A 19,243-nucleotide genomic window follows, 5' to 3' on the forward strand; every position below is an offset into this window, starting at 1 on the left:
CAACCGTAAACCCCGCAATGGAAGTGGGAAAGGATAATAATGGATTTCATTACCAAGCTACCAAAGACGGTGGGCGAATATGATACCATTTGGGTTATCGTTGACCGTCTTACAAAATCTGCACACTTCTTGGCTATGAAGGAAACGGATACGATGGAGAGACTTGCTCAATTATACATCAAAGAGGTTGTATCTCGTCATGGTGTACCTTTATCGATCATCTCAGATCGCGATCCCCGTTTTGCTTCTAGATTTTGGCATTCTTTACAAGAATCCTTGGGAACTCGTCTCGACATGAGTACTGCTTATCACCCACAGACTGATGGTCAGAGCAAATGGACGATTCAGACTTTGGAGGACATGTTGCATGCAAGTGTCATTGATTTCGGAAAGGCTTGGGAAAGGCATTTGCCTCTAGCCGAATTCTCGTACAACAACAGTTATCACTCGAGCATTAATGCCGCACCTTTTGAAGCATTGTATGGCCGCAAATGCCAATCTCCTATTTGTTGGGCCGAAGTAGGCGAAAAGCAAATCACCGAACCCGAGGTAGTCCATGATACAATGGAGAAGATTGCTCAGATTCAAGCTAGACTTAAGACGGCGCGTGATTGTCAAAAGAGTTATGCTGACCGTAAACGTAAAGACTTTGAATTCAACGTGGGTGACCAAGTTGTCATAACCCGTCCTTAACCATAAGAACAAGTTAGATAACGTATGATTTCATTGCGAGGTATTGACCTCTATATGCGACATTTTTAAAAGAACAACTGCATTTATTTTACATTACAAACCATAACTCTTATGTTAATACAAGCTTTAGACAATATAAAGATGATTATCGTATAGCGATAATCTTAGACTTACAAACTTTACATGTGATGATAACAATACGATTTCTAGCATATTTTACATTACAATTCCTCGGATATGCAGTTTTATTTTTGACACAAATATGCATACTCAAGATCTTGCTTAAATTCAACATGTTGCAGCGGAAGCTTTTAGTTATCACCTGAGAATAGACATGTTTAAAACGTCAACATAAAGTTGGTGAGATATAGGTTTAATGCCGGCAGCGGTATAAATATAGACCACAAGATTTCATATGTAAACATTTTAATAAAAATATTCTAAGTGGTTGAGCACTTGGTAACCATACTTAACATTTAATCACGTCGCATATTCCCTTTATTATGAAATCTTACTACACCGTACCATGTGTAGTCACGAAACGAAGTACTGTGCAACCATTGAATACTGGTCGTCCAGTCCGGTTGGGGTTGTCAGGCCCGATAGATCTATCAACAGGATTCGCATTTACAATACCGCTGTAAATAGTAGTTACCAAGCTACAGGGAAGTATGCCAGTGGTACAACTCAACGTAGAATATATTTTTCAGTTACTTGTGTCCATAACGTAAAACATAAAATACATGTATTCTCATCCCGAAATACTTAGAGTTTAAAAGTGGGACTATATACTCACTTTTGCCTTGAAGATATATATATTTTGACTTGGTCTCCGGTTGATATCACGAACCTATCCATATATAGTTTATCAATATATTTCCATTTTAAACAATCGTCACATATATATACTTATTATACTTTTAATAGTTTTAATAATTTCTTAGTCCGTAGTTAGCAGTCCGATGTTAATAATTCAATTTTAATGGTTCATATTTAGGTGTTTAATAAATAAAACCCCCATCGAAATAAATAAAACCCCATCGTATTTGTATTGGTCGGGATTAATCTTGACCCACGGTACCGGTGTTGTCAAATGACGTGTTGCGTACATAAAGTACCGGTGTTGTCAAATGACGTGTTGCGTACAATCATGGGATCTTATGATTAATCTTCTCGTATTGTTTACGGGTGGTCCTGAAATATATAAAATTAAATTATGAGTACATATATAAAATATCATGTTATTTTAGAAAGATGTGATTCATTTAATTTTTCTCCAATTATTTTCGTGGCTAAACTAGTTTTGGATATCCGATCTTGTTTTGGTCATAGTTTCTTCGTTACAACTCCGTTTTCGTTGGTTCAACTTGCCACTTCCTTGGATTGAGTTCTTCTTTAAGACTATGAACTGTAAATACCTTAGTTTGTATTCGAAATCACAGGTCATAGGTCAAACTTTGGTGAAACTTATGAAGTTAATCATTTTCCCTTATGTAAACAACATTAAATGATTATTTTTCTAAAAATACTTATACTTTGAGTTAAATCATGAAATTTTTATGTGTTATCATATTCATAGTAAATATCATTTTTCCAGAAAATAAACCTCCAATTCAAGGTTCAATATAGTTTTTAATTATCCAACCCAAAACCGCCCCCGGTTGCACTCCGACGTCGTAAAAACAGTTTTTAAGGTGTTCTTTGAAAAACCAAGTTATACCTTGTTAAATTAGCATATATTTATGATATATTACATGTCTTGAAGTATTTTAAAAGTTAAGTTAGAAGGATCTATTTAGTTTGCAAACAAGTTTGAAAACATTCAAACTATGTTCTTGTTGTTAAAATTTTATACCATAAAATAAGATAGCTATATATATATATGAATCGAATAAGGTTATGAACAAAGTTACTACCTCAAGTTACTTGGACAAGATTGCTGTAAAAGAGGAGTAAAAACCTAGAACCAAAAGAGTGATGGAATTGGATGAAAGATTGGAAGTAAACTTGTGTTCTTGGAAGGATTCTTGAAGTGTTTTTGTAAGGGTTTTCTTATGATGATTAAGTGATGTTTTTGGAACTATATCTTCATGGTTGTGATCTGAGATGGTTAAGGGGTTTAAGGCTCATAAGTGTGTGTGTTTTTAGCCAGAGAATTGAAGTAAAAATGAATCAAAATGATGATCCCCCATGGCTCTTTAAAAACGTGAATGGGGGGGAACCAAGACAAGATTTTAGTTTGTAATTTTATGTATTTAGTCAAGCAATCATACAAAAGTAATTACCTTATACATAAGGCATGAACAAAGGCTGGTTGGTGGTGATTTGATGTGTATTTACCAATAGTAAATACGTATAGAAGCTAGGTATGATACGAGTACATATACTCTAGATATACGTATAGAAATCTTGTGAAAACGGAATGAGAATTCAAATATAGCTATCTTTTGTGAATATACTTATATGGTTTTATGTATTTAAGTCCTTAAAAAGTGATTAAATACATTATATATACGATATATGTATAAACATTATAGGTCATAAGTATTTATGTCAAATAACGTTACGTATGGTTATCGTTTTGAAAACTTAAGTTAGTAGTTTCAAAATATACTTATAACTTATTGTTATTAATACAAAATGAGATATTAAAACATCCATAAATCATGTTAAATATGTATATATACATATATATACACAAACGTATAATTATCATATATTATATAGTTCGTGATATCATCGGTCAAACTAGACGGTCAAACGTTGTGTAAAACTCTTTTCGAAAACATAAGTTTCAATAATTTGGATTGCTTATCATGTTGGTAAGGTTTAATTTATGTAAATATTAATCTTATAAGTATAGATTGATCGAAAAAGTCTGGGTCATTACAGTACCTACCCGTTAAATAAATTTCATCCCGAAATTTTAAAATTGTACCTATTTTGCGTCATCGAGAAACAAGTGTGGATACTTTTGTTTCATCTGATCCTCTCGTTCCCAAGTAAACTCAGGACCTCTTCGAGCATTCCAACGAACCTTAACGATCGGTATGTTGCTCTGCTTGAGCCGTTTAACTTCCCGATCCATGATTTCGATTGGTTCTTCGATAAATTGTAGTTTCTCGTCGACATGGATTTCTTCAAGAGGAATGGTGAGATCTTCCTTTGCAAGACACTTCTTAAGGTTTGAGACGTGAAATGTATTATGTACTCCGGCGAGTTGTTGCGGTAACTCGAGTCGATAAGCTACCGGTCCAATGCGTTCGATGATCTTGAACGGGCCTACGTACCTTGGGTTCAGTTTACCCCTTTTTTCGAAACGTATTACACCTTTCCATGGTGATACCTTTAACATAACCATGTCACCGATCTGAAACTCTTATGGTTTCCTTCGAACATCAGCGTAGCTCTTTTGGCGACTACGGGCTGTTTTCAATCTCTCCTTAATTTGTACTATCTTTTCAGTAGTTTCATGTATGATCTCGGGACCAGTTAATTGTCAATCTCCTACTTCATTCCAACAAATAGGAGATCTACACTTCCTTCCATACAGTGCTTCGAATGGTGCAGCTTTAATGCTCGCATGATAACTATTATTATACGAGAATTCTGCTAACGGTAAATACTTATCCCATCCGTTTCCAAAATCGATCACACATGCCCTGAGCATGTCTTCAAGAGTCTGAATTGTTCTTTCACTCTGCCCGTCAGTTTGCGGATGATATGCGGTACTCATATCCAAACGAGTTCCTAGTGCCTCCTGTAGTGATTGCCAGAACTTTGAGGTAAATCTACTATCACGATCGGATATAATGGAAATAGGTATTCCATGCCTTAAAACAATTTCCTTTATATATAATCGTAATAATTTCTCCATTCTATCCGTTTCCTTTATAGGCAAGAAATGTGCAGATTTGGTAAGACGATCAACAATCACCCAAATGGTGTCGTATCCCCAGGCAGTCTTTGGTAACTTCGTGATGAAATTCATGGTAATACCATCCCATTTCCATTCTGGGATTTCTGGTTGTTTAAGTAACCCTGACGGCTTCTGGTGTTCTGCTTTGACCTTGGAACAAGTTAAGCACTCCCCAACATATGTTGCAACGTCTGTCTTTAAATTAAGCCACCAATAATGTGTCTTAAGATCTTGGTACATCTTTCCAACTCCAGGATGTATCGAGTATCTTGTCTTATGTGCCTCATTCAATATCAACTTCCTTAATCCACCCAACTTCGGTACCCAAATACGGTTTGCAAAATATCGAATTCCGTCTTCCCGTATAACGAGTTGCTTCTCATACTTCTTCATTATTTCATTTCTTATGTTTTCTTTAGTAAGTGCTTCTCGTTGAACTTCTTTGATTTGTGAGTTGAGATTCATGCGAATTTTTATGTTCATTGCTCGTACTCGAATTGGTTCTCGTTCCTTTCTGCTTAGAGCATCGGCCACCACATTCGCCTTCCCGGGATGATAACGAATTTCACAATCATAGTCGTTTATCAGCTCGACCCACCTACGTTGCCTCATGTTCAGCTGTTTCTGATCAAAAATATGTTGAAGACTTTTATGATCAGTGAACACAGTGCATTTAACCCCATACAAGTAGTGTCTCCATATCTTCAATGCAAACACGACTGCTCCCAGTTCTAAATCATGCGTCGTATAATTCCGCTCGTGAATCTTCAATTGTCGGGATGCGTATGCAATAACTTTCTTCCGTTGCATAAGAACGCAACCAAAACCTTGTCGCGAAGCGTCACAATATATTTCAAAATCATCGTTCCCTTCTGGTAACGATAAAATAGGCGCCGTAGTTAACTTCTTCTTTAGTAATTGAAATGCACTCTCCTGCTCAGATGTCCATTCATATTTCTTCCCTTTTTGCGTTAACGCTGTCAACGGCTTAGCTATTTGGGAAAAATCTTGAATAAACCTTCTATAATAACCGGCTAAACCCAAAAATTGGCGTATCTGCGTTGGTGTCTTAGGAGTCTCCCATTTTTCAATGGCTTCAATTTTTGCTGGATCAACCTGAATTCCTTTGCTACTAACAACGTGGCCAAGAAATTTCACTTCTTTCAACCAGAAAGCACATTTAGAAAATTTAGCATATAGCTGTTCTTTTCTCAACAACTCTAATATCAACCTTAAATACTGCTCATGCTCTTGCTCACTCTTGGAATAGATAAGAATATCATCAATGAAAACGATAACAAACTTATCTAAATATGGACTACAAACTCGATTCATGAGGTCCATGAATACAGCTGGCGCATTTGTCAACCCAAACGGCATGACCAAAAATTCGTAATGACCATAACGTGTCCGAAAAGCATTTTTCGGTATATCTTCTTCTTTGACGCGTAATTGATGATAGCCCGATCTTAGGTCAATTTTCGAGTACACACATGATCCTTGGAGTTGATCAAATAAGTCGTCAATTCTCGGTAGTGGATACCGATTCTTGATAGTTAACTTATTTAATTCACGATAATCTATACACATCCTAAAAGATCCATCTTTCTTTTTAACAAATAGAATCGGAGCTCCCCACGGTGAAGTACTTGGTCGTATGAATCCACGATCCAGTAATTCTTTTAACTGACTTTGAAGTTCTTTTAACTCGGACGGTGCAAGTCTATATGGAGCACGGGCAACTGGTGCAGCTCCTGGTACTAAATCTATTTGAAATTCTACAGATCTAAATGGAGGTAATCCCGGCAACTCTTCCGGAAAAACTTCAGGAAAATCTCTTGCCACAGGCACGTCGTTGATGCACTTCTCTTTTTATTTCTTTTCGACTTTATTAACATGTACTAGAATAGCATAACATCCCTTTTCTAAACACTTCTTGGCTTTCAAACAGCTAATGAGTTTTAGCTTTGAGTTACCCTTCTCTCCATAAATCATCACCGGCATTTTATCCTTACAAGGAATGCGAATTGCCTTCTTGGCACACACAACTTCAGCTCCTACTTTGGACATCCAGTCCATGCCGACTATTACATCAAAACTTCCTAATTCTACGGGTATTAAGTCAATTTTAAATGTTTCTCCGGCTAAATTTATTTTACAATCACGGCAAATTTTATCGGCTTTAATTAGTTTACCATTAGCTAACTCAATCATGTACTTAGCATCTAGAGGTAATGATGAACAATTCAATTTAGCGTAAAAGCCTCTACTCACGTAACTTCTATCGGCACCAGTATCAAATATAATAGATGCGGATAAGTTATTAATGGTAAACGTACCCGTAACAAGCTCCGGGTCTTCACACGCCTCTCTAGCATTAATAACAAATGCTCTTCCACGTGCAGATCCATTATTCTTCTCTGGATTCGGACACTGGCTCTTATAGTGACCTTGTTTTCCACACCCATAACAAGTAATGGTAGCCAAAGCAGTTCTATTTGCATTGGTGGCAGGAGTCTTGGTACCATTTGTATTTGTAACGAGAGCCCTACAATCTTCAGCAAGATGACCCTTTCGATTACATTTGTTGCATACCACATTACAGTAGCCAGAGTGATGTTTGTGGCATCGGTTACATAAAGGATTTTGTCCTTTGTAACCAAAGCTTAAACCACTACCCGCACCTTGCGTGATTTCTTGTTTCTTAAAAGATTGTTGTTGGTTACCTCGATCATAATTTCCATTCCACTTTCTTTTGTTACCTGATACCTTCACATCAGTATTGGATACTTTCTTATCCATGATGACCTGATCCATTAGCTCATTTTCCATGGTTATAGCTTCATGAATTGTCTTAGGTTTCGATGCTGTAACATTTGCCTTGACCTTTTTGGGCAAACCATCTTTGTACATTTCAATCTTCCGTTCTTCGGTTGGAACCAATTCAGGACATAGCAAAACTAATTCCATGAATCACTGATTGTAGTTGGTGATTTCAGTACCAACAACCTTCAGGCTTCGTAATTCATCTTCCAACTTCCTAACCTCGTTCCTAGGACAATACTCGTTGATTAACATTATTTTGAATTCTTCCCATGGGGTATCATAAGCTACATCTCCTCCTACAGCCTTCACGTAATTTTTCCACCACGTGAGTGCACTATCTTGTAAAGTGCACGATGCATACTTGGTCATGTCCTTTTCAACACAACCACTGATTTTAAACACAGTCTCCATCTTTTCTATCCACCGGGTTAAACCGATCGGTCCTTCCGTTCCACTGAATGATGAGGGCTTGCAAGCTTGAAAAGTCTTGTAGGTACATCCTACACGAGGATTTGGGTTAACTGCAGCAGCTCTTGCAGCTTTGACCCATAACATTCTGTCGTTCACTCGCTGGTTGATGAATTCCTCGACTTCTTGTTCCGTCATTCGATTCAATCGCGCCATTTCCTAATGAAAGAAAATAATTATTCACATGGAATATTATAGATGTAGTGTGTATTTATAGTACATTATAGCTTGTTAACAATGTGAACCAGGTATTATTATAAAAGCCTTTTCTTCTTATTAGCATTTTATAATTATATCTAGGGTAGTACCTACCCGTTAATGTTCATACTTAATAGCTTAGTACAGAACCAATTACTACAATCTAAATAATACTTAACCATGGAAAATTATTGCATTTCATACTTCACTATTTTACATATGCTTATCTTACATCGAACATTAAGCAAACCACACTAATAATATTATACAAAACATTATATGATCCCATGGTTTAATACGGCAGCGCATCGTTTGGTCTATTTTCTAGGACGTTTAGGTTCAAGGAATGGCCTAACGCTTATCCTAGCTGTCTGCCTATATTTTGGCTGTGGGGCTGAAGAACTAGATGCCGGGATAGAACGAATAGGAATAGCGGGAATAGGGGTGGTAGTGTCTAGTGGAGTTGGTGCCACATCATCCTTACTAAACTCAGGATTTGAATTTTCTAATTCATTAGCCTTTCGTTTCTTTCCTAGTTCGAACTTGTCTTTCGTAATTTCTTGTATTTCTTCCTCGGGTTCACTTTCCTCCTCGGGTTCACTTTCCTCCTCGGGTTCACTTTCCGGGTTCTTTATTGTTGGTTCATCCGGAATTTGTGAGTCTTCCCCAAAGATATTATTTTCGTCATCGGATAGGTTAATGACTGAAACACCATCTGAAGATTCTGATTCGGAGTCGCTGAATGTAATAATAAGTTTTGAGCCCGACATCTATCACACAACAACTAACCCATTAGTACTACATAATATTTACATATAAATTTTAACCATCAATGATAAGCAATGGTTGTTAAATCAGATCCGGTCAAAGTTCAGACTTAAATGTATCCTAACGACTTATCAGTTAGACACACTAATGCAAACCTGGTTCGCTAAGACCACCGCTCTGATACCACATGTCATAACCCATCCTTAACCATAAGAACAAGTTAGATAACGTATGATTTCATTGCGAGGTATTGACCTCTATATGCGACATTTTTAAAAGAACAACTGCATTTATTTTACATTACAAACCATAACTCTTATGTTAATACAAGCTTTAGACAATATAAAGATGATTATCATTTAGCGATAATCTTAGACTTACAAACTTTACATGTGATGATAACAATACGATTTCTAGCATATTTTACATTACAATTCCTCGGATATGCAGTTTTATTTTTGACACAAATATGCATACTCAAGATCTTGCTTAAATTCAACATGTTGCAGCGGAAGCTTTTAGTTATCACCTGAGAATAGACATGTTTAAAACGTCAACATAAAGTTGGTGAGATATAGGTTTAATGCCGGCAGCGGTATAAATATAGACCACAAGATTTCATATGTAAACATTTTAATAAAAATATTCTAAGTGGTTGAGCACTTGGTAACCATACTTAACATTTAATCACGTCGCATATTCCCTTTATTATGAAATCTTACTACACCGTACCAAGTGTAGTCACGAAACGAAGTACTGTGCAACCATTGAATACTGGTCGTCCAGTCCGGTTGGGGTTGTCTGGCCCGATAGATCTATCAACAGGATTCGCATTTACAATACCGCTGTAAATAATAGTTACCAAGCTACAGGGAAGTATGCCAGTGGTACAACTCAACGTAGAATATATTTTTCAGTTACTTGTGTCCATAACGTAAAACATAAAATACATGTATTCTCATCCCGAAATACTTAGAGTTTAAAAGTGGGACTATATACTCACTTTTGCCTTGAAGATATATATATTTTGACTTGGTCTCCGGTTGATATCACGAACATATCCATATATAGTTTATCAATATATTTCCATTTTAAACAATCGTCACATATATATACTTATTATACTTTTAATAGTTTTAATAATTTCTTAGTCCGTAGTTAGCAGTCCGATGTTAATAATTCAATTTTAATGGTTCATATTTAGGTGTTTAATAAATAAAACCCCCATCGAAATAAATAAAACCCCATCGTATTTGTATTGGTCGGTATTAATCTTGACCCACGGTACCGGTGTTGTCAAATGACGTGTTGCGTACATAAAGTACCGGTGTTGTCAAATGACGTGTTGCGTACAATCATGGGATCTTATGATTAATCTTCTCGTATTGTTTACGGGTGGTCCTGAAATATATAAAATTAAATTATGAGTACATATATAAAATATCATGTTATTTTAGAAAGATGTGATTCATTTAATTTTTCTCCAATTATTTTCGTGGCTAAACTAGTTTTGGATATCCGATCTTGTTTTGGTCATAGTTTCTTCGTTACAACTCCGTTTTCGTTGGTTCAACTTGCCACTTCCTTGGATCGAGTTCTTCTTTAAGACTATGAACTGTAAATACCTTAGTTTGTATTCGAAATCACAGATCATAGGTCAAACTTTGGTGAAACTTATGAAGTTAATCATTTTCCCTTATGTAAACAACATTAAATGATTATTTTTCTAAAAATACTTATACTTTGAGTTAAATCATGAAATTTTTATGTGTTATCATATTCATAGTAAATATCATTTTTCCAGAAAATAAACCTCCAATTCAAGGTTCAATATAGTTTTTAATTATCCAACCCAAAACCGCCCCCGGTTGCACTCCGACGTCGTAAAAACAGTTTTTAAGGTGTTCTTTGAAAAACCAAGTTATACCTTGTTAAATTAGCATATATTTATGATATATTACATGTCTTGAAGTATTTTAAATGTTAAGTTAGAAGGATCTATTTAGTTTGCAAACAAGTTTGAAAACATTCAAACTATGTTCTTGTTGTTAAAATTTTATACCATAAAATAAGATAACTATATATATATGAATCGAATAAGGTTATGAACAAAGTTACTACCTCAAGTTACTTGGACAAGATTTCTGTAAAAGAGGAGTAAAAACCTAGAACCAAAAGAGTGATGGAATTGGATGAAAGATTGGAAGTAAACTTGTGTTCTTGGAAGGATTCTTGAAGTGTTTTTGTAAGGGTTTTCTTATGATGATTAAGTGATGTTTTTGGAACTATATCTTCATGGTTGTTATCTGAGATGGTTAAGGGGTTTAAGGCTCATAAGTGTGTGTGTTTTTAGCTAGAGAATTGAAGTAAAAATGAATCAAAATGATGATCCCCCATGGCTCTTTAAAAACGTGAATGGGGGGGAACCAAGACAAGATTTTAGTTTGTAATTTTATGTATTTAGTCAAGCAATCATACAAAAGTAATTACCTTATACATAAGGCATGAACAAGGGCTGGTTGGTGGTGATTTGATGTGTATTTACCAATAGTAAATACGTATAGAAGCTAGGTATGATACGAGTACATATACTCTAGATATACGTATAGAAATCTTGTGAAAACGGAATGAGAATTCAAATATAGCTATCTTTTGTGAATATACTTATATGGTTTTATGTATTTAAGTCCTTAAAAAGTGATTAAATACATTATATATACGATATATGTATAAACATTATAGGTCATAAGTATTTATGTCAAATAACGTTACGTATGGTTATCGTTTTGAAAACTTAAGTTAGTAGTTTCAAAATATACTTATAACTTATTGTTATTAATACAAAATGAGATATTAAAACATCCATAAATCATGTTAAATATGTATATATACATATATATACACAAACGTATAATTATCATATATTATATAGTTCGTGATATCATCGGTCAAACTAGACGGTCAAACGTTGTGTAAAACTCTTTTCGAAAACATAAATTTCAATAATTTGGATTGCTTATCATGTTGGTAAGGTTTAATTTATGTAAATATTAATCTTATAAGTATAGATTGATCGAAAAAGTCCGGGTCATTACACAAGTAATGTTGAAGGTTGCACCTTCGAAGGGTGTGATTCGTTTTAGAAAGCGTGGAAAGTTAAACCCGCGATACATTGGTCCTTTTGAAATCTTGGAGCGTGTTGGACCCGTTGCTTACCGTTTGGACCTTCCAACTCAATTGAGCTCAGTTCATCCTACCTTCCATGTGTCAAATTTGAAGAAGTGTCTTGCTGCACCTGAACTTGTCATACCACTTGAAGAACTTACGATTGATGATAAACTCCACTTCGTGGAGGAGCCTGTTGAGATTATGGACTGTGAGGTCAAAACTTTGAAACGCAACAAGATTCCATTCATCCGAGTACGATGGAATGCCAAACGAGGACCCGAGTTTACCTGGGTGCGAGAGGATCAAATGATGTAGAAGTATCCTCACCTTTTCCCAACTCCTCCATCTACCTCAGCTTAAAATTTCGGGATGAAATTTTCTTTAACAGGTGGGTAATGTAACGACCCTGAATTTTCCAACGATTAATTAATAATGGTTATTATTAATACTTGTGATTTAATGAATGTATGTTATTACATTTACTTGATACCGTGATTGACTTTAAATGACCCGACACGTCTTTGTGACACACATACTTTTCACGAATGATGTTTTTAAATGTCATTTACATTCATGATTAAGTTTTATTAATCATTTTTAATTAACTAGTGCTAATGGTTAATTACTTGGGCTTTATTGGATTATTTGTTACATACTTGGTCTTTTATTAATGGACTCATGATTAATGGACATAGAAGCCCACCCTACACACTTAATGGACTAATTAGCCCAACTTATCATGCAAGTATTACATTTGAACTTAACTAGATGGATTAGTGCACATGGAATCTAGTTACAAGTTACTTACACCATGTTCCCATGCAAACACACCTTATGACCAACTTTTGAGCCAAATTCATGAAAGAACCTTGTGGACTTTTCCCTTCCTCTTGTGGCTCCCAAAACCGTCGGCTAGCATGAAGTAAAAGGAGGTTTTGTTTCATTTTTGTATTACTTACTCACGTGCATTCTCTCATTCCAAACACACACAACTTATTTGCAATTAATTTTCTCTCATTTCTCTCTCAATTTTGTAAGTAACAAAGCTTTGTGTTCTTCTTCTTTTCTTTGTCAAAACCGTAGCAACAACACATCATCATCCTTTTACTTGCTTCTTGTTGTTGTATAATTACTTGAACTTTGTTGTTGTTGTTTACTTACATATTGTTAAGAACCAAACTCTCTAGTTTGTTCTTCATTCTATCTTGTATTTACAAGAACACACAAGAATCTAAACTTACCAGTTTATGGTTCAACACTTAATGTTTTAAAGAAAAAAAGTTCATGTTGTAAAATCATACTTGAATTCATGTTTGTAAACTAAAATTTACTTTCTTAAAGATCAAGATCTTGGCTTGAATCTTTAAAGTATGAACAACCATGAACTAGTTACTTGATTATTTAGTTTATTTCTTCATTTGTTCATGTTTTAAATTCGTGATTTGTTGTTATAATGGTCAAGTGTTACTAGTTAACTTTGATCTCATTTTTCTTAAACTAAAGTTAACTTATAAGTTCAAGAACATGGAAGTTTAACTTTCTAGTTACAACTTCACATAATTATGAAATATCTTAGTTTTTATAGCTTATGATCTTCAAATTCTGTCATAATCTAGAGCTTGAAAGCTTACATATACTTTACAAGATGAAAATCTAAGTTTTATAGCTTATGGTTTCATTAAAGTATAGATTCAAGTGTTAATACTTAGGATTTAACTTAATAACTTTAGATCTTGACTTTTGAGTCTTGTATCTTCAAGATCTATCTAAGAACTATGTTCTACAACTTAAGATCTTGATTAGTTAGTTTACTTTCAAGTTTGTAGTTCAATATTACTTTTATAATTCATGTATGTGTCAAATCTAAGATTTTGATGTAACTTTGGTTCATCAAACTACTTGCAACACTTAATTGAGTTGTTCTACTTATCTTAGACTTAAACTTGTGTTATGATGGTCAAAACTTGGTAAATACGATGTAAACACATCAACGAGTTGTACACTTGAAGCTATATGCATCAAGGATGAGAACCGTGATGAACGTCAAGCACCAAGAACCCACCGGAACACACTGTTTACTGTTTTCTGGAACTGGTCAAATCACCTGGGCTGCTGTAAAGATGATTTTCAGTTTTCTCAGGTCATGTAGATAACTTTTCATTTAAGACTCGTCTTAATCAGAGTTACGGTTTAGGATTTATGGCCCTCCGAGTGTCACTATGTCCTTTTAACGTTGTGCTGAAAATTCTGACCTACTCGCACTTAGAAAGTCGCCACGGTCAAACGAAGACGAGTTTGCTTCTGGAATTTTTACCACAACTAAAGGACTCATATACGGAGCCATGGCCACTGTTTTCACCTTATTTCAGTAGGTATAGAGGCCGTGGTGACTGATCGAATTCAGCCTTTGTTTTAAACTCCTTTCATGAACGAAACTTACTTTACACCTTTTGTTTGATGATGAATGATGATGACCCTTAAGACCAAATTTACATACTTTTAAACCTATTGGGATGATTTACTAACTTAGTAATATTTGACTTAGGTTGAGGACTTTCCGAACCTACATACTTGCTTACTTTTCCCGAGCCAACTTTACTACTACTTTACCACTGTGAGTTATAGCATCTCTTTTTACTTTAACTATTTTGGGAACTGAGAATACATGCTCATTTTATGTTTTACATACTAGGCACGAGTACTTAAACTTTATATATGTGTGGGTTATACAACAGCATAAACATTCCCTTTAGCTCGGTAACGTTTAGTCATTGGTTTTTGAACCGGTGAACGCGAATCTTAGATATGGATCCATAGGGTTTGACATCCCCACTCGGGCTAGTAGCGCTAACATTTAATGGGTGTTTAATACTTCGTAAACATACGCACTCGCCAAGTGTACTTTCAGGAGGTTATAAACATTAAGTTAGTTACCAAGTGCCCACGGTTAAACATATAGTTTATCATACTGTTTTGAAAAGCTCTTTGTAGCACTGAAATCTCGTGGCCTACCTTACATTACTGTTATACTTAAACTATAGCTCACCAACCTTTGTGTTGACGTTTTTAAGCATGTTTTTCTCAGGTGCTTAAGGTTAGCCGCTTCCACTGTTGTACTAGTCTTGCTGTAGACACCCGCTGCTTTAGAGATGTCACCGCATGAAAGTTTATCTTGCATTCATAAACATTATTACTTTCAATACTATGATTTGTAATGACCATTGGGGTCACGTACAATTATTAATTGCTTCTATTCATAGAAGCATTCTTTTGATGTAAAACATTCGACGTTGGTTATGACGTCACCTATTATCATGAATGCAAACTTATTTTGAAAACGCATATAGTGTTTGACCTTGTAATGATCCTGTTGTTGATGGTCCATACATGATGATTTAGTATGGGGCGTGTAACGACCCTGGATTTTCCAACGTTTATTTATTAATAATTATTATTAATACTTGTGATTAATGAATGTATTGTTTATATACATTTACATGTTACCATACTTGACTTTAAATGCCCGAAACGTCTTTGTTACATACGTACATTACACGAATAATATTTTTGAATATTATTTACATTCATGATTGATTTTATTAATCATTTTAATTAACTAAGGTTATTTGTTAATTACTTGGGCTTTAATTGGATTAATTTGTTAATTAATGGAACTTGGGCTTTTATTAGTGTTAATGGACTTAAGAGCCCACCCTACTTCTTTAATGGACTAGTTAGCCCATTTTATGATGCAAGTATTACTTTCAAACTCAACTAGATTGATTAAGTTAAAGGAAAGACTAGTTACTTGTTACTTGCACCTTATCCCCATGAACATACACCTTATAACCATCTTTTTGAACCTTTACATGCAAGGACCTCATGGACTAATCCCTCCCCCCTTTTGATTCCCCTAACCGTCGGCTCTCATGGAGAGAAAGGGGTGTTCAATTTTTTTTTTTTTTTTTTTTTTTGTAACTTATCTACTAGTATCCTCATCTCACTCTCTCACTTTTACACACACACAAAAATACTTGCATTCTTTTCTCTCTTTTTCTCTCTAATTCTTGTAAGTAACTTGAGACTTTTCTCTTTTCTTTTCTTTGTCAAAACCGAACCTAAACAAGCACATCATCATCATTTACTTAACTTTGATTGTTGTTTAATTACTTGTTGTTGTTTTGTTACTTGTCTTTGTTAGTTATTACTTACTAGTTACAAGAATCAAACTACTTAGTTTGATTCTTCATATTATCTTGTATTTACAAGAACATACAAGAACTAAACTTTCTAGTTTATGTTCTACTTTTAATGTTTGAAAGATTGAAAGTTCATGTGTTGTTAAACTCATACTTGTGATTCATGTTTGTAAACTTAAAGTTTACATTCTTAAAGATCAAGGTTTGGCTTGAATCTTTAAAGTATGAACAACCATGACTTGTTACTTGTTTACTTAGCTTATTTCTTCATTTTCTTGCATCTTAAATTCGTGTTTGATGTTATAATGGTCAAGTGTTACTAGTTAATCTTGATCTCATACTTTCTTGAACTAAAGTTAACTTTATTACTTAGGAATCAACTTAATAACTTTAGACCTAGACTTTTGAGTCTTGGATCTTCAAGATCAAACTAAGAACTATGTTCTACATCTTAAGATCTTGATTATTAGTTTACTTTCAAGTTTGTAGTTCAATATTACTTTTGTAGTTCATGTATGTGTCGGATCTAAGATTTTGATGTAACTTTGGTTCATCAAGCTACTTGCAACACTTAAATGAGTTGTGCTACATGTCTTAGACTTACACAAGTGTTATTATGGTCAAACCTTGGTTAAGATGATGCAAACACATCAACGAGTTGTACACTTGAAGCTATATGCATCAAGGATGAGAACCGTGATAAGCATCGAGCACCAAGAACCCACCGGAACCTACTGTTTACTATTTATGGGTCTGATAAACATGACCTGGGCTACTGTAAAGATGATTTTAAGTTATCTCTGTTTTATTAGATAACTTTTCATTTAGGACTCGTCTTAATCCGAGTTACGGTTTAGGATTTATGGCCCTCCGATCGTCACTATGTCCTTTTAACGTTGTGCTGAAAATTCTGACCTACTCGCACTTAGACCGTCTCCACGGTCAAACGAAGATGAGTTTGCTTCTGGAATTTTTACCACAACTAAAGGACTCATATACGGAGCCATGGCCACTGGTCTCACCTTATTTCAGTAGGTATTGAGGCAGTGGTGACTGATCCAAGTCAGCCCTTGTTTTAAACTCTTTTCATGAACGAAACTTACTTTACACCTTTTGTTTAATGATGAATGATGATGACCTTTAAGACCTAATTTGCATACAATTAAACCTATTGGAATGATTTACTAACTTAGTACTATTTGACTTAGGTTGAGGACTTTCCGGACCTACGTACTTGCTTATTTCCCGACTCGACTTTACCACTACTTTACCACTGTGAGTTATAGCATCCCTTTTTACTTTAACTATTTTGGGAACTGAGAATACATGCGCATTTTACTTTTTACATACTAGGCACGAGTACTTAAACTTTATATATGTGTGGGTTATACAACGGCATAAACATTCCCTTTAGCTCGGTAACGTTTAGTCATTGGTTTTTGAACTGGTGAACGCGAATCTTAGATATGGATCCATAGGGTTTGACATCCCCACTCAGGCTAGTAGCGCTAGCATTTAATGGGTGTTTAATACTTCGTATACATACGCACTTGTCAAATGTACTTTCAGGGGGTTATAAACGTTAAGTTAGTTACCAAGTGCCCACAGTTAAACATATACTTTATCATACTATTTTGAAACGCTCTTTGTAGCACTGAAATCTCGTGGCCTACCTTACATACTGTTATACTTAAACTATAGCTCACCAACCTTTGTGTTGACGTTTTTAAGCATGTTTTTCTCAGATGCTTAAGGTTGCTTCCGCTGTGTACTAGTCATGCCTCATAGACTTTCCTTGTGCTTTACTAGAGATGTCACCGCATGAACTACTTTATCTTGCATTCAAACTTTAATATATTTGAACTATGTTTGTAACGACATGAGGGTCACGTACTATTTCTAATTGCTTCTGTTCATTGAGGCATATTTTTGATGTAAAACATTCGACGTTGGTTATGACGTCACCTTTTATCATGAATGCACACTTGTTTTGAAAACGCATATAGTGCTTGACCTTGTAATGATCCTGTTGTTGATGATTCGTACACGATGGTTTTGTACGGGGCATCACAGGGCATCACATTTGGTATCAGAGCATTGGTTGTAGGGAATTAGGTTGCATTAGTGAATCTAAGACTGACCCGAGTAGGATTCACTAATAGGACTAATCTACAACTTGCTAGTTTACTTGTTTTCGCTGAACTTACTGCATGCTGCTGCTTACTTTTACTGCTATATGCCGTATGCTATTACATGATTTCACTAGTGCATGCTATTATCTGCTTTCGATTGCATGATACTTGTCGTTATTGCCATGCTCCTTACTGTTACACATGATTTAGACTGTTGTAGTTATTTGGCCTAATACGTGCTTGCTTTATGACTTACTGACATGGAAAATTTATTTTTCCTTGTTTAGATGTCGGATATTCCACCTGCTATCATTTTGGACAGCGATTCAGACACTTCAGCCACTTCACCTGCTACTGTTTCTGCTCTCCCGATCCCGTCGGCGACACACTCTAGTGACCCAGGAGTTTCGTCCTCCGGAGCTAGTAGTCATGTGCCTGCCCCAGTGGGTACTGCAGACGGAGCCCAGGACCTCTCGGAGATTCCAGCTCCACTAGTCCTAGTACCTCAGGAGCCACAGCACCATCCTGGTGGTGTTGTGATTTTCATGAAATTTGGGGAAGGTCCATTCCATAATCAGTATCATCATTGGTGTCGACGCGCTCCTGATGGACGTTTGGTGCCGATCCCGCCTTTCAGATACCGACAGATGATGGCCGCCCAAGGGGAGCCAGTACAGCCACCCGTGCAGCCACCTCCACATGATTCAGATGACCTGTCATCCGATGACACATCCTCAGACGACTCTAGAGGCGAGGATTCCACTGATGACTCCGACGAGGAGGACCCCGATGATGCACCTGTTCAGCCACCCTCCACCCCGCCGAAGAAGCGGTACCGTTTCGATGGTACCGCCATTCCAGGGATCAACGGA

Source organism: Rutidosis leptorrhynchoides, chromosome 1, assembly GCF_046630445.1.
Source record: "Rutidosis leptorrhynchoides isolate AG116_Rl617_1_P2 chromosome 1, CSIRO_AGI_Rlap_v1, whole genome shotgun sequence".
In the NCBI taxonomy this organism is placed as follows: Eukaryota; Viridiplantae; Streptophyta; class Magnoliopsida; order Asterales; family Asteraceae; genus Rutidosis; species Rutidosis leptorrhynchoides.